Source organism: Oncorhynchus nerka, linkage group LG18 (genome assembly GCF_034236695.1).
Source record: "Oncorhynchus nerka isolate Pitt River linkage group LG18, Oner_Uvic_2.0, whole genome shotgun sequence".
In the NCBI taxonomy this organism is placed as follows: Eukaryota; Metazoa; Chordata; class Actinopteri; order Salmoniformes; family Salmonidae; genus Oncorhynchus; species Oncorhynchus nerka.
Window position 1 is genome coordinate 49156405 of NC_088413.1, and position 16392 is coordinate 49172796.

Sequence of the window (16392 nt, forward strand, 5' to 3'; positions counted from 1 at the left end):
TCTAATATAAGATAATACTACAATGATATTCCCTCCCTGTCACTTTTTCAGTTTATCCTGGATTTCATTGATTTGACGATGTACAGTAGCCATCTTACACAGTAACTGGAACCTGCCATGAATACATGAGAATCATACAGGAGGACTATGGATAGTCTGATGTAATTTCATTGGGCAAGGAGGCACGGCACACTGTAATGAGACTCAATGTATGCATCTTAAACGCAACACAAGTGGAGTTTATAAACTAAATAGCCACACAAGTTTTCTCTGCACTGTAATATAAGCAGTACTGTACGGCTATCTGAACTACCTGATTTACCTCGTGTTTGTCAACAGCACTCTGAAGACACACAAGTGTTCCTTTGCCATGAGCTCCGAGATTACAGACTATTCCTCTCCTCCCCTGACAAGTTTCCTAAGGGAGTCTAAACAACAACCTAGATTTCCAACACCACACACCTCCTCCCCCTGAAGTCCACCACTATTCAGAGCTGGCGTTATACAAGCTAATTTAGCCAATTATACACAGGTGTGATGCTAATTCCCCTCTCACATCTCAGCTCCTGGCAGTAAAAATAGTATAATTACACATCTGTCCTGTTAGCTTCCTGTGCCTTTTCACTAGCTTCTGTCTCATTTGAAAAACACCTTTTCATATGAAAATACCATTTTGTTGTATTGGACTGACAAAATACAATGCTGCCTGCGGAGAGGAAGGAGTTGGTTTGTTGTGTGCTGGAATGTTACAGTTTCTCTTGTGTTTGGAGGATTCAATAGATTTTCTATGATAGACACAGATTTACACAGATGAATACGCTTACCTGGTACTGTAATACTGTTCAGCATTTTGATAGATATAATAACAGGAGCTACATTGTTCACACCATGTGCAACTAATGTGCAGAAGTGTCTATAAGACCAGCTAATTTGACTATGAATATACATACAATGGCAAAATAGTTAGTCGAAACCACACATCAGATCACACATCAACACATGAATATTTCAGACCTGACACAGAAATACTTGTTACATGTTGTCTCAACCAACCTCACCTTCAACAAAAGCAAAGTGCAGTACATTGACATGAAAAACAATAGTGAAAAGGAGGTCTCTTCCTTATAAATGGTCTTTGTCGTGTTGACAATGGATTTATAGATTGGGATACAGTGCATTCGGAAAGTATTCAGACCCCTTCCCTTTTTTCACATTTTGTTACGTTACAGCCTTAGTCTAAAATTCTTTAATTATTTTTGTTCTCATCAATCTACACACAACACCCCATAATGACAAAACAGGTTTTCAATATTTTAGCAAATACATAAAATAAAAAAAACGACACCTTATTTGCATAAGTAATCAAATCCTTTTGCTACGAGACTTCAAATTGAGCTCCAGTGCATCCTATTTCTGTTGATCATCCTTGAGATGATTCTACAACTTGATTGGAGTCTACCTGTGGTAAATTCAATTGATTGGACATGATTTGGAAAGGCACACACCTGTCTATGTAAGGTCCCACAGTTGACAGTTCATGTCAGAGCAAAAAACCAAACCATGGGGTTGAAGGAATTGTCCGTAGAGCTCCGAGACAGGATTGTGTCGAGGCACAGATCTGGGGAAGGGTACTAAAACACTTCTGCAGCAATGAATGTCCCCAAGAACACAGTGGCCTCCATCATTCTTAAATGGAAGAAGTTTGGAACCACCAAGACTCTTCCTAGAGTTGACCGCCCGGCCAAACTGAGCAATCCGTGGAGAAGGGCCTTGATCAGGGAGGTGACCAAGAACCCAATGGTCACTCTGACAGAGCTCCAGAGTTCCTCTGTTGAGATGGGAGAACCTTCCAGAAGGACAACCATCTCTGCAGCACTCCACCAATCAGGCCAAACGGAAGCCACTCCTCAGTAAAAGGCACATGACAGCCTGTTTGGAGTTTGCCAAAAGGAAACTAAAGACTCTCAGACCATGAGAAACAAGATTCTCTGCTCTGATGAAACCAAGATTGAACTCTTTGGCCTGAACGCCAAGCATCACGTCTGGAGGAAACATGGTACCATCCCTACGGTGAAGCATAGTGGTGGCAGCATCTTGCTGTGGGAATGTTTTTCAGTGGCAGGGACTGGGAGACTAGTCAGGATCAAGGCAAAGGTGAACGGAGCTAAGTACAGAGTGTCCTTGATGAAAACCTGCTCCAGAACGCTCAGGACCTCAGACTGGGGTGAAGGTTCACCTTCCAATAGGACAACGACCCTAAGCACACACCCAAGACAACGCAGGAGTGGCTTCGGGACAAGTCTCTGAATGTCCTTGAGTGGCCCAACCAGAGCCCAGATTTGAACCCGAACGAACATCTCTGGAGAGACCTTAAAGTAGCTGTGCAGTGATGCTCCCCATCCAACCTGACAGAGCTTGAGACTCCCCAAATACAGGTGTGACAAGCTTGCAGAGTCATACCCAAGAAGACTCGAAGCTGTAATCACTGCCAAAGGTGATTCAACAAAGTACTGAGTAAAAGGTCTGAATATTTATATAAATTTGATATTTCAGTTTTTAATTTTTAATACATTTACAAAAATGTCTAAAATCCTGTTTTTCCTTTGTCATTATGGGGTATTGTGTGTATACTGATGGGAAAAAATATATATATTTATATATATATAAAATATTTAGAAAAGGCTGTAACGTAACAAATGGGGAAGAAGTCAAGGGGTCTGAATACTTTTCGAATGCACTCTACTTGTGATTCCATAATCTATTAGTCGGTTCCGAGTTTGCATGGACACAGGGCTCCACTCATATACACATACTGTAGTCTAAAGGCATAGCTCACTGAGACGCACTTTTTATGAGCCAAGTGGGAGGGCATACACAGGAGACCTCAAACCCATCGTTAAATTCTACCACGTTTGATGAGTTAGAAGGACAAGACAGTCATATGACCACCAACCTTAACCCCGAATCCAACTCTCTCTCTCGTCTAAAATAAAGAGAGAAGTATTCAGATGTGATTATCAGGCTATGTCAGAGCTGTGAACTCAACCAGCCCCTGAAATTGAAAGCTGAGACTGAGGGGACAGTCCTTCCCTTTTGTAAGGAGTCAAATTAAATGATTCGGTCCCTAGTTAGTTGGTGCTTTCAATATTCGGATTGCTGTGGGGAATATAAGATTGACTTTGACCCCACTCGCATGGCTTCCCGGTGCACATTTGTAACAGCTTGTGATATCTCATCTCATGTGGCTTGAGGAAATTGCTGTCTACACAAGCCAAATAATTCTGTCTCTTTGACCCCGAGTCTAATTATCAGCTTCAGCTCTCGGCTCACTAGGGTCCCCATGTCATCTCTCCAGCCCTGCCTTCCTCCTCACCCCCCCTCTCCCCTCAACGAAAATTGAGTTGTCTACAGAGTGATAAAATGTGACTGCTAATCAGAAATGTGAAAAGGCTCTGAGCCCTGAGACAGAGGCAGTCAAATAAGCCAGGTTGTTTGGCACAGCCACTCTCTCGCTCTCTTTATTTCCACTGAATAAATCTAAATCACACTAGGCTAAAGGCAGTCACACTGTTTGACTCTCCTTTCAAAACTCGACTCTTATTACAACCTGTCTATGGTTTCTGTCACGTAGGCATATCTGTGCATATGCCTTTGGTTAATCACAAGACAATAAGGTAGCATTGTTAAAATAACAGTAACTCGTTTTGATAATTGTTCCAGAAACATCTACTGTACCACTTTATGAGATATACATGTATTTTCCCATAGCAAAATCCTCTCCACAGATATTTGATCACCCAGGGTCACACAGATACTGTGAATGATAAAGTTCTTATTTCTTTTAGTAAAGGTTATACCGCACTCTGAAGTCGGGGTGAAAGCTCACGCCAGACCTCCATATATGTAGCCTAATAAACAAGTAATTAGACACACATTAGTATTAGGTAGATGACTGTCTTACGATTGGAAGTGAAGGACTGTACTACACGCATCCAGGGTTCTATAGATCACTGTGATGTTATGATTGGATGTGAGGGTTGGGTGACAGGCAGGGTTGGTACTGGGATGGCCCGGATGGGCTCTCCCTTAGCCCTAACCCTGCATGTCATCCTTAGGGCACTGAGTTCCAAGGAGGGCGGAGCCTATGTTTGGGCTCTCCAGTGTCTCTCCACATGGCAGGGGTATCACTGACCACTGTTTCCCCACAAAGGAGAAACACCCTCTTTTTTAAAAACTGCCATATGAAAACAAACAGAGCGAGGGAGAGGAGCTGCACAGGCTGCTGAGAGCCCAGGATACTGCAGAGAGGTACTACCTTCACCTGTGCTTTACACTATCACTCACTACTTACTCAGTTGTGAAGCAAAAAAATCTAAATGTCCTCTGTTTAGGTATTTTTGTATGGTTTGAGATAGTGTGAGGGGATGTAATTCAAGTATGTCATCTCAATGGAGAAGACTGGAGAAACACTTGATTAGTGAATGGTTTGGCAGTTAATCAGTTTATGGTGTTTGTTCCTCACATTGAAGAATAGCAATTGAATATGTTAGCAGTAGGTTTTACATTTGTCGTTCATGGTTCTTTTTTAAATAATTTACCCAGCTATGTACTAGTTCACTTCAAACTAATATCGTTTTCAGTTCAGGTCCAAATCGCGAGAGTCATACCAGCTGCTTTGTGTATGACGGGAAACTTATAGAAGCCACCATTTACCTTTTCAACCTTTCAACTTTATTATAAAGAGGATATAGCTTCTCCCTCTTTTTGCCAATTTGAATCGCTCGAGATTGACTTGTCACTCTGCCCTCATGACTCTTCTTTGAATTAAATTAAGGGAACATTTCTGTAATGCGCCTTTGAATTTACCAGCACAGTGCTTCAGTGGAAATCTAATTTGAGAGAAAATGGCAACCCAGCTGTTCTTTTGACAGAGCAAAACCAAAACATGGGTTCTTTCAGCGCAACACACATAGTCCATCTTCATCTGCACATCAATGGGCCTCTTGGTGCATCACGCAGGGTTGTAATTACAGTAGTGTGGCAGTGCTAGGGGTAATTTACAGTCTCTATCTGGCGCGTCTCTCAGGTATTGGGGGGGAATGATTGCAGAGAGAGAGGATGGGGAAGGGGTGTGTGTTCCGCCTCTCTTACACAATGCCGCTGCTTTGTGTTGTTCCTGCCAGCAGCGTGCGTGCAGATGAGCTCCCATTAAATATCCAAATTTATTATGCAAACAAAAGGGGTTAATTGTCCACATATTTGCATGCAGTTGGGTAAATTAATTATGCAAGATTGTTTCATAGCAACCGCTCCGAGCCAGGCCGAGGGAGGAGCTGGGCTGGGATTGGTGGGTTTGGGGGCAAACAGGGTCAGGCTTGGATACAGACAGGACTGTAATGTCCTTTTCACATTACTTAGCCAAGCTGAGGCAGGCCAAGCGGAGCTGTACTGAGCTGGCCTAGTTACTCATCCAGCACTCACCAAGACCAGGTCCTCTTGGCAGTAAGGAATTATGATAACAGTTCCCTTAATGATAGCAGCTAGAACTTTTAAGTTAGTAAAGGTACATAACATCTTTAGACTGTGAGTAGGTAAAGAAAAAAGTATTTCAATGCAGATAATTGGTGTGGCTCTCTGCACATCACATATGCAGCGCTGCAGGTATAGCAGTCATTTGAATAATGTATTAGGCTACTATTCATTTCTGCCGAGTCTTAATTGGTTCAGCTTGTCAATTAGCCATATATGTTAACACCTATGCAATCCCAAAAGACAAAGGAGTGAAACACTTTCTAAGGACCCCAAATTAATATTCAAAGCTGTAATATATCATTGTCAACGTCTTTAAAGTGTCAAATGGTTAACATATTATTAATTTAACAGCATGAATCGTGAAAAAAAATAAGCTCTCAAAAGTTAGACTGAACTGCAGTGGCTCAAAATACATAACATGCCCAGTGCTATCATTCTGGATAGGCAGCAGCTGTGGGGCCGTCTGTAGTATATCCATCCGTGTTGTTGTGCTAGCTGAACCTGCTGTCTGGCGACAAGAGGAGAGTGCAGAGCACGGCCGTGCGCACTACACATGCACCATAAGACAGTGTTAGTCAATCGTTTGCCCACATTTGAGATATCCAGGGGATTAGTCGTGGGATTGCTGTGTAACACACTTGCCCTGCAGCGGGGAGCTGGGTCTGGATTGGCCAATGGGGAAGACATTTGGAATAGCAGTTTAGTCTGAGTCAAAGGGGTCTTGAACTTCACTACGGTGTACATCTTCCCCCTGGGGGGGAGGGGGGGGGTTGGTTGGCGTGACAACTCCAGACTCCTCATCCAACCGTAGGATGGGTCATCTTCACGGGTTGGTGACCCTGTTTTATAGATGTATTTTCATTTAAGGTTTGCAGACGGTCTTTCGCAATACAGTAGACCTGGAAATCAGGACACGCATATCTCCAGACTATGTGCAGAGTCAGTGATGTAGTGGTGTTAAAATAGTTGGGTGATCGCTGTTCACAATGAATAAAGTAACGCTCCCTATAGTTTCAATATATTTTCAGTGTGTCTTGCCCTCCTCTACACCACTGACTGTAATCTACTATCCCCCATGGATGAGTGTTTATCATTCATTCATAACTGCCAATCATCCACAGACGGACTACAACCGTCCAGACCTTGTGATCCTATGGTACCGCACGCCACCTGCTTAACCCAGGTGGCGTTAACTCCGGCTGCCATGTGCTACTAGTTAAGCCCCCTTTGGATCAGGGTAATGACTCCTTGAACATTTGGCCCCATATTTGACATCCACAAGGAGATCAGCACATGGCCTGCACTTGAACCAGCAGGACAATCCTTATCCCTATTGATAAAGCTTCACCTGGTTAATGTGATTACAATCCTGCCTGCCTGTCTGCCCCACAGCAAATCATGAAGTTGGACAGGACAATCTGGCAGTACAAATATTTTGCTCATTATAATATCAGAAACAATGTTGATTTTCTGTTTTGAGGTCAATATTTGTATGTTTATATAACAAGCAACAAGAATGCTGTAGCTGAGACATACAATATAGTTAGACATCAATGTTTGATGGAGCCATGGCACAGCCTTTGTTTCAGAAGTCCTCCCTTAGTGTTTATCTTGGAGCACAGTGGGATTTTTCTACAAGAACTTAGTTCCTTAAGAACATGGTTTCATATCCAACTGTGGGGAGAAACAAGGAATTGTCTGCCATAAATAAAGCTGATTTTCAACCCCCCATTGTAATTGTTGGGCTTATGTTATGTCATAATGACATGACTGTTATAACGGTTGCTTTCACTGCAGTGCCTTTTGTGGGGAGATTTTCAGCGTTGCAGATGTTTTCCTTTACCCACAGATGTACAGTAAAATCCTGTCATTTTAGCAGACTTTGTTTTAGCTGTTTGAACAATGACATACAGTATTGATAAGTAATGTCTTGATATGGTCATTTCAACGACATTGACAAATGGAGCTGTTACACTAATACATTTTGAACAGCTACATGTAGCGTTGTTGACAGTGTGACCATATTTAAGTCAAGACAATACTTACTAATATTTACTGAAATGTATGCAATACTGTGTAATCAATCCAAGGATGTCAGGCATATAGTAACTATTGTAATAATATACTAAACAAAAATATGAACAGCCTCATGCAACAATTTCAACGATTTTACTGTTACAGTTCCTATAAGGAAATCAGTCAATTGAAATAAATTCATTAGGCCCTAATCTATGGATTTCAAATGACTGGGCATGGGCGCAGCAATGGGTGGGCCTGGGAGGGCATAGGCCCACCCACTTGGGAGCCAGGGCCACCCAATCAGAATGAGTTTTCCCCCACAAAAGGCTTTATTACACACCGAAATACTCATCAGCTGGTCAGACCATCCAGCAGGTGAAGAAGCCGGATGTGGAGGTCATGGGCTGGTGTGGATACACGTGGTCTGCAGTTGAGATGCCGGCCGGATGTACTGCCAAATTCTCTAAAATTACGTTGAGGCGGCTTATGGTAGAGAAATTAACATTCAATTCTCTGACAACTGCTCAGGTGGACATTCCTGCAGTCAGCATGCAAATTGTACGCTACCTCAACTTGAGACATCTGTGGCATTGAGTTGTGTGAGAACTGCACATTTGTGTGACCTTTTATTGTCCCAAGTACAAGCTGCACCTGTGTGATGATCATCCTGTTTTATCAGCTTCTTGATATCCCACACCTGTCAGGTGGATTGATTATCTTGGCAAAGGAGAAATTCTCACTAAATGCTCACTAAACAAATTTGTGCACAATTTGACAGAAATAATCTTTTTGTGTGTATGGAAAATTGCTGGGATCTTTTATTTCAGCATGGGACCAACACTACATGTTGCATTTATATTTTTGTTCAGTAGTCTCTTTGAGAAACAGGATGTTTATTTGTGTTGCCTTACTAGAGTGTCAGTGTGACCGTATGAAAGAGGAAGTGAAGCAATATGTTGCCTAGAAACTAATGGAGGAATGAGAAACCCAATGTGGCCCTGTTTGAACTGTTGAAGGTAACCATTGGCAACAGCAAAATATTCCCCAGCTATTGTGTATTATTTTACAGATGAGGGGCGCTCTTTTGACAATATCTTACTTTTGTGAGGCACAGCATTGTGTAAGTCCCAACAAAAGCAATATTGTATACTTTATGTCCCTTTTTATTGAATGGATTTTTCTTACCACATAGGTATTATGCTCAATCCTACTAGTACAGAATGCATAGTCATATTGTTGTGAGAGGGAGGGAGAGACAAAATGAATAAAGGAAATCAATTGGAAAGAAAAGCTTTCTTTATTCCACATTGAATGTTTGGTTAAATGATTGAAATTCAAGTTATTAACATGGGCAACATTTGTCTTTTATTTAAATGTCATACTTTTATCTATAGAATCAACAACCCCCGTATCACAGATTATTTTATTTAACTAGGTAAGTCAGTTAAATAGAAATTCTTATTTTCAATGACAGCCTACCGGGGAACAATGGGTTAACTGCCTGTTCAGGAGCAGAACGACATATTTGAACTTTGTCAGCTCAGGGATTTGAACTTGCAACCTGTCAGTTACTAGCCCAACACTCTAACACTCTAACCACTAGGCTACTGTGCCGCCCCAGCTAATGTTTGCCACAAATCTGAATTTGTGCAATGTACACGAATGTGCTATGAAGAAGGAAAATCGTGTAACACACAACATTTCTAATAAGTAATTTGTCTATTTCACAATAAGCTGTGATAGTGTGTTGAGCTTAATTGGTTGACTCTAGCAGTGTTTTTTAAATATTCTTTTTTAGATCAGCTTTAATATTGTGGATAGATTGTAGCTTCCATCAGTGTAATTGTCTGCATCATTTGAATCCCCTAATATATATATATATTATATATACACACTACCGTTCAAAAGTTTGGGGTCACTTAGATGTCCTTGTTTTGTAAAAAGCACATTTTTTGTCCATTTAAAATAACATAAAATTGATTAGAAATACAGTGTAAAATTGCTACTGTTGTGACCATTGTAGCTGGAAATGTAAATTACCATTGTAGCTGGAAATTGTAGCTGGAAATGTAAATGACCATTGTAGCTGGAAATGTAAATGACCATTGTAGCTGGAAACGGCAGATTTTTAATGGAATATCTACATAGGCCTGTGTTCCAATGGCACGTTGTGTTAGCTAATCCAAGTTGATCATTTTAAAAGGCTAATTGATCATTAGAAAACCATTTTGTAGTTATGTTAGCACAGCTGAATACTGTTATGCTGATTAAAGAAGCAATAAAATTGGCCTTCTTTAGACCAGTTGAGTATCTGGAGCATCAGCATTTGTGTGTTCGATTACAGGCTCAAAATTACAGGCTCGATTACAGGCTGCAAACTGGCTCTAACCAGAATAGAAAGAGGAGTGGGAGGCCCCGGTGCACAACTGAGCAAGAGGACAAGTACATTAGAGTGTCTAGTTTGAGAAACAGATGCCTCACATGTCCTCAACTGGCAGATTCATTAAATAGTACCCGCAAAACACCAGTCTCAACGTCAACAGTGTAGAGGTGCCCCCGGGATGCTGGCCTCCTAGGCAGAGTTTCAAAGCAAAAGCCATATCTCAGACTGGCCAATAAAAATAAAAGATTAAAACTGCAAAAGAACATAGATATTGGACAAATGAACTCTGCCTAGAAGGACAGCATCCCGGAGTCGCCTCTTCACCGTTGACATTGAGACGGGTGTTTTGTGGGTACTATTTAATGAAGCTGCCAGTTGAGCACTTGTGAGGAGCACTCAGTTTCTCTAACAAGACACTCTAATGTGCTTGCCTCTTGCTCAGTTATGCACCGGGGCCTCCCACTCCTTTCTATTCTGGTTAGAGCCTGTTTGCACTCTTCTGTGAAGGGACATTCAGGTTATGTCGATATAGGACTTGTTTTACGGTGGATATAGATACTATAGGATATAGATGGATATAGATACTTTTGTACCTGTTTCCTCCAGCATCTTCACAAGGTCCTTTGCTGTTACTTTGGGATTGATTTGCATTTTTCGCAACAAAGTATGTTCATCTCTAGGAGACAGAACGTGTCTCCTTCTTGAGCAGTATGATGGCTGCGTGGTCCCAAGGTGTTTATCCTTGCGTACTATTGTTTGTACAGATGAATGTGGTACCTTCAGGCGTTTGGAAATTGCTCCCAAGGATGAACCAGACTTGTGGAGGTCTACAATTCTTCTTGGCTGATTTCTTTTGATTTTCCCATGATATCAAGCAAAGAGGCCCTGAGTTTGAAGGTAGGCCTTGAAATACACCCACAGGTACACCTCCAATTGACTCAAATGATGTCAATTACCCTATCAGAAGCTTTGCTATATTCCTAGATTGAGGTAATTCCAAGGTCATTGTTCGAGACTAGCATTTTTTGAGGAGCACCAATCAGAATGTAATTCTTTAACTACACAGATAGCTGCACCCCTATTAGCCTAGCCATCCATCGCTCAGCCACCTAATCAATCGGGGTGGCATGTAGGCTAGTGGTTAGAGCATTGGACTAGTAACTGAAAGGTTGCAAGATTGAAGCCCCGAGCTGACAAGGTAAAAATCCGTCATTCTGCCCCTGAACAAGGGAGTTAACCCACTGTTCCTAGGCCATCATTGAAAATAAGAATTTGTTCGTAACTGACCTGCCGAGTTAAATAAAGGTTAAAAAATGTTTTAAATAGGGCAAAGTGGAATGTGCCCCAGCCAGGAAAATTGTCTCTCTCTCGAACCAGAGCCTGTTCATTATAAACTTAAAACACTTAGAGACAAAAGGCTCACTGCATCTCTCTCGCACTCTCTGCTTTCCATTCGCGTAAATGCTCTATAAATACAGTACCAACATAGCAATGCATAATTAACCAGGGTTCTGTCTTCCAAGCGTTCCTTCTTCCACACAGCTGGGTGAAGCAAGGGGTGCTTAGAGGGAAGTGGCGGGGTTAGGTTAAATTCACTCCACTTTGGCCTGTTAGTTGGCAAGCAATTCCCTGGATTATCTGGGCTGTCAGAATAAGGCATTATGTGTTTATTGACAACATTGGAAAACTAGCAACACCCACAGCTTAGGCTAGATGCCCACCAGTGGAAAACAATGCCACACAATTACAATTTACAGATCTCTGGGGTCACGCTCAACAGGAAGATTAATAAACTTTTACAGTGAAATGGTAATAGCTTTATTTTGATGTAATCTCATCCACTGGGATGGAATGAACTGGCATGGGAAACACATATTTGAGATTCTGTTTCCAATACCAATATCATTCCTTTTCCAATACTGTATCTACAAAAACAATGGGTCAAATCTAGAGAATTGTGTTGGATCTATATACCATATTTCTAATTTCTTTCGAATTGTTTTGGACATCAATACCTTTTATGTAACCAGTTATGTCAAAAACTCTTCAGGGAGGAGCTAAGGAAATCACGAGCGTCATGCGTGTGAGAAATGACGGTCTGAATCACAGCTGGATCACCACTACTGTAATGGAATTAAATATTCCCCTTCCTCCTCTCAAATCAACAAACATTTGATTTTTCACGTGCCGAATACAACAGGTAGAGCTTACAGTGAAATGCTTACAAGCCCTTAAGAACCAGTTGTGAAAATATTTACTAAATAAACTAAAGTTTAAAAACATGTAACACAAAATAACAATACTGAGGCTATATACAGGGGGTACCGATACTGAGTCAGTGTGTGGGGGTACAGGTTATTCAAGGTAATATGTACATATAGGTAGAGGTAAAGTGACAATGCATAGATAATAAACAGCGAGCAGCAGCAGTGTAAAAACATAGAGGTTTGGGGGTGCCAATGTAAATGGAAAAGGTGGTCATTTGATTAATTGTTCAGCAGTCTTATGGCTTGGGGGTAGAAGCTGTTAAGGAGCCTTATGGACCTAGACCTGGCGCTCCGGTACCGCTTGACGTGCGATATTAGAGAGAACAGACTATGACTTGGGTGATTGGAGTCTGACAATTTGTTGGGCCTTCCTCTGACACCACTTTGTACAGGTCCTGGATGGCAGGAAGCTTGGCCCCAATGATGTACTGGGCCGTACGCACTACCCTCTAGCGCCTTACAGTCGGATGCCGAGAAGTTGCCATACCAAGCGGTGATGCAACCGGTTAGGGTGCTCTCGATGGTGCAGCTGTAGAACTTTTTGAGGATCTGGAGACCCATGCCAAATCTTTTCAGTCTCCTGAGGGGGAAAATTTGTTGTCCTACCGATGCCCAGCCAACTGTACATTATCCGTGTCGTCGTTCAGCCACGACTCGGTGAAACATAAGATATTACAGTTTTTAATGTCCCGTTGGAAGGATAGTCTCGAACGGAGCTCCTCCAGTTTATTCTCCAGTGATTGCACGTTGCCCAATAGCACTGAGTGGGTTACCGACTCGCCAAAAAATTCTTACAAGGCACCCTGATCTCCGCGCCCTGTTTTTCTTAATTATTTTCATGCGAATGGCAACATTATATTCTTTGCTTCGGACTCATTAAAGAAAAAATCTTTGTCCAGTTCAAGGTGAGTAATCGCTGTTCTGATATCCAGAAGCTCTTTTCGATCATAAGATATGGTAGCATCAACATTATGTACAAAATAAATTAAACAATGCGAGAAAACACACAAAATAGCACAATTGGTTAGGAGCCCGTAAAAAGGCAGCCATCCCCTCCGGCGCCATTTTAATAAATCAAAGAGAGGAAAGAGAAAATAAATATGTCCTCTTGCTCTCTCCCTCTACTGTTTGTTCTCTAACGTGTCAATTTGTAGTGGGAGGGAGTTCAGAGTAGTTGAGTCCGGCGTCTCTGCTCATATCCATGCTTCATTAAGCTGCAGCCAAAACCGCTCTGTGGTCTGCTCAGCCATGAATGTCCCATTGCAGGCAGGGGAGATAGCAGTGATAGGGCAGGGGAGGAAATGGCAGTCAGGTGGAGGCAGGTGAGACCGGTTGAGGCAGGCAAGAGGAGAGGAGGGGAGGCAGGGAGAGGCCAGGGGGAGAGAAGGCCAGCCCAGCCTAATAAGGTCTGGAAGTCATGACGTTTTTAATCCAGAGAGGAATTCCAGCAGAGCATTAGACAGATTGGGCAGAGCGGTTGAGGTTCGTACACTTGCTGGCAGAGCTCTGATCCGTGTTCTTCCCATCATTAGCACCAATTCAGGCCTGCAGAACTTGACCTGGCAGAACAAATTAGTCCACCTGCAGGCCCCCTGCCAGGTTAAGACCTGGGCTCCATCCTGTCAGGGGCCCTCATGGTCAGTTTATTAATGAGCATGTCTTTTCATCCAGAAGAGAGAGAGAGAGATTCTCTACATATTCTCCCCCAGAGCCCTTACGGATTTCAACACTTTTCATAACAACAGTAACGGTAATGCATGTACAACAAATTGTTTAAGTGTCAAATCAGATTTGGTTATGCATCCGTATGTTTCATGTCAGTGCAGGAGGAGCAGCTGTGTATGCTGGTTGGTGCAACTGTAGTGTGATTCGGGTTAGACTTCAGAATACCTGGGTTGTATTTATTAGGCACTAAATGGAAGAAAATGGACTGAAAACAGAGGGACTACCTGGACATGTCCAATAAGAAGCGCTTGTTTCTCTACGTTGTGCCCCAATCAATACAACCCTGCTTACCCACTATACTGGACCCCCCCCATGTTTGACGAGACCCTGAGTGCCCCGGATGCTCGATGGTCCCACCACAACCCTCTATATTTCATTAAAACAATTAAGAGGGCCGGCACAGACGCTCCCCCGTTGACAGAATCCCTCACTGTTGAGAAATGCCTGCACTGTGATATGTTGCCTGAACCAAACCATTCAAAAAAACATCTCTGTTTGCACCAAGTCTGCTCCTCAACCACAGCTCAGAGCTATTGATGTCAAGTTATATTAAAAGCACAGTACTGAGCTCTGGGGCCCAGGGTTGGCATGTTTTTGCAGGTGAATTTACTAACATTGCACATGATAAGGCTGTGGTTCACAAATCTCCTAAAAGCTGATTAATAATACAGAGGAATTCAATTGAACGAGGCAAAGAAGACAAGTCCTATACCGTGCGTTATAGGGCAATAATGCACGCTCTAGAATGCCCTTCAAGCCAATCACAAACAAAATGGCTTTGTAAATAAAAGTATACCAGTGACTGAGCCTACGAGTGACTAGAGGCCAGCCAACCCTGGTATATAAAGTGCAGTGGTGCGTAAGGGTTTTGCAGTTTAAAATAAATCTCAATGCGCCTTGGTAAAGAGTGTCAATTGATCTCAAACACTGAGCGGAAGTAAAATCCTAAATGTAGCTGATACTAGCCTCCTTCTGGCTTCAAAAGAAAAACATGCCTTATTCCTAAAATACAATCCCAACTTCAGTTTAAAAAAAATTGTAAGTTGTTGAACATGCAATTTCAATTAATGTTCAAGATATTTATATGAAGTTACAGTCTCAATCTCATTGCCCTGACAGGTAGTAATAGGTGAAAGGTTCAGATATCTATTTCTTCCTTTAGAAAACACCATTCGTTTAGTTTTGATGGTGTCTGTCAATCAATATTTCCTCCAGGAAGAGCTTGGAGAGTTGTATGGCTCGCAATGTGGGTATAGGTCCTCCTCCCTCCAAATATGCAACACTGCATCTTAGACTAGACAGAGCTATGCAGTATTTTCTCTCTGTCAGAAAATTGACAAACTATTCTTTATCCGTTTTTGAATATCATGTAGCCTTTAAAGAGGTAGGGACACAAGACGAGGGCTCCTTTAAAAAAAGTCTCAATTTGGTTAAGAGCAACTGCCAATTGAATAGAAACAAGCTTTTGAGAGTTCTGGCTTGGTATTTGTGCCCTGATAGCTAGAGTGCAGGATGTCAACCATCTCCCATGCAGCCTCTGTATAGGATGTTTGCTATCTGAGTCCCGGGGACAGCTGCTGTGTATAAACTGGGCTGCATCTTAAATGCAATAAATTCAGCATATTTCATTAGCATGCATTCTCAGTGTTTGTGTTTAGGGCCAGAGGTGGCTGAGGGAGGATTTTCTGGCAACACTGTCATCCTCAACCCCATTATGCATGTTGGCATGTTATTCTATCTTCTATCCTTTTTTTCATCCCTTGTAAAACACTGCATCTTAGACTTTTGAACAACTGAACATTTACTTATTATTTTTCCATCCTGGTTTACGTTAGATTATGAAGAAATTGTCCGTTTGTCTTAAATATATCTAAAATATGATTTAAAAAGTGTTGGCTGGTGGCAGTACGGCCTAGTAAGCTGCCTCTTACCGCCTTTTCCTCAACCTAGATTCCCAGAAATATCTTTGAACTTGGCAGAGGAAAGTTCACTTAATGGGTGGGCAAACACCACCAGCAATTAGCGAACAGCCAGTCATATGAGCCTAGCTGTGTTAGTCTTTTTATATTTTTTGTGTCAAATCGACTGTTACAGACTTACTAATCCTGAAAAAGTTCATTTGTGACACCTTATATTAAGAGTATCAATGTATATTTGTAGTTATGCTCGCTCAGTTATCATTTAGCTTGATTCCAATAACTACTGCATGCAGCATTGAAGGTACTGTACTGTAGCAATAGGAATGTGTAGTTGTGTTTTCCTGAATCCCAGATAACCTTTTTGGTCTGTGAGCCCAGGGGATATCATGTTTGTTTTGGATATGAGGGTGTGTTGATACTGTATGGTCAGTGCTGTAACAAGCAGCCTTCCCCACCAATAGACATCAGTCTATATCAGGGGCGTGGGGACGTGATGGCTGCCACACACAATATCCCCCCACTCCAACAGCTCACAAAGGGGCTGACG

The 16392-nt window shown here is 42.1% G+C and overlaps 1 protein-coding gene across 1 annotated transcript in view; it reads right to left on the bottom strand.

Moving 5' to 3' along the window:
* The window catches only part of g2e3 (G2/M-phase specific E3 ubiquitin protein ligase), an 85600-nt gene that overhangs the window by 28521 nt on the left and 40687 nt on the right, over nt 1-16392 (bottom strand). The gene's annotated exons all lie outside the window — the stretch shown is intronic.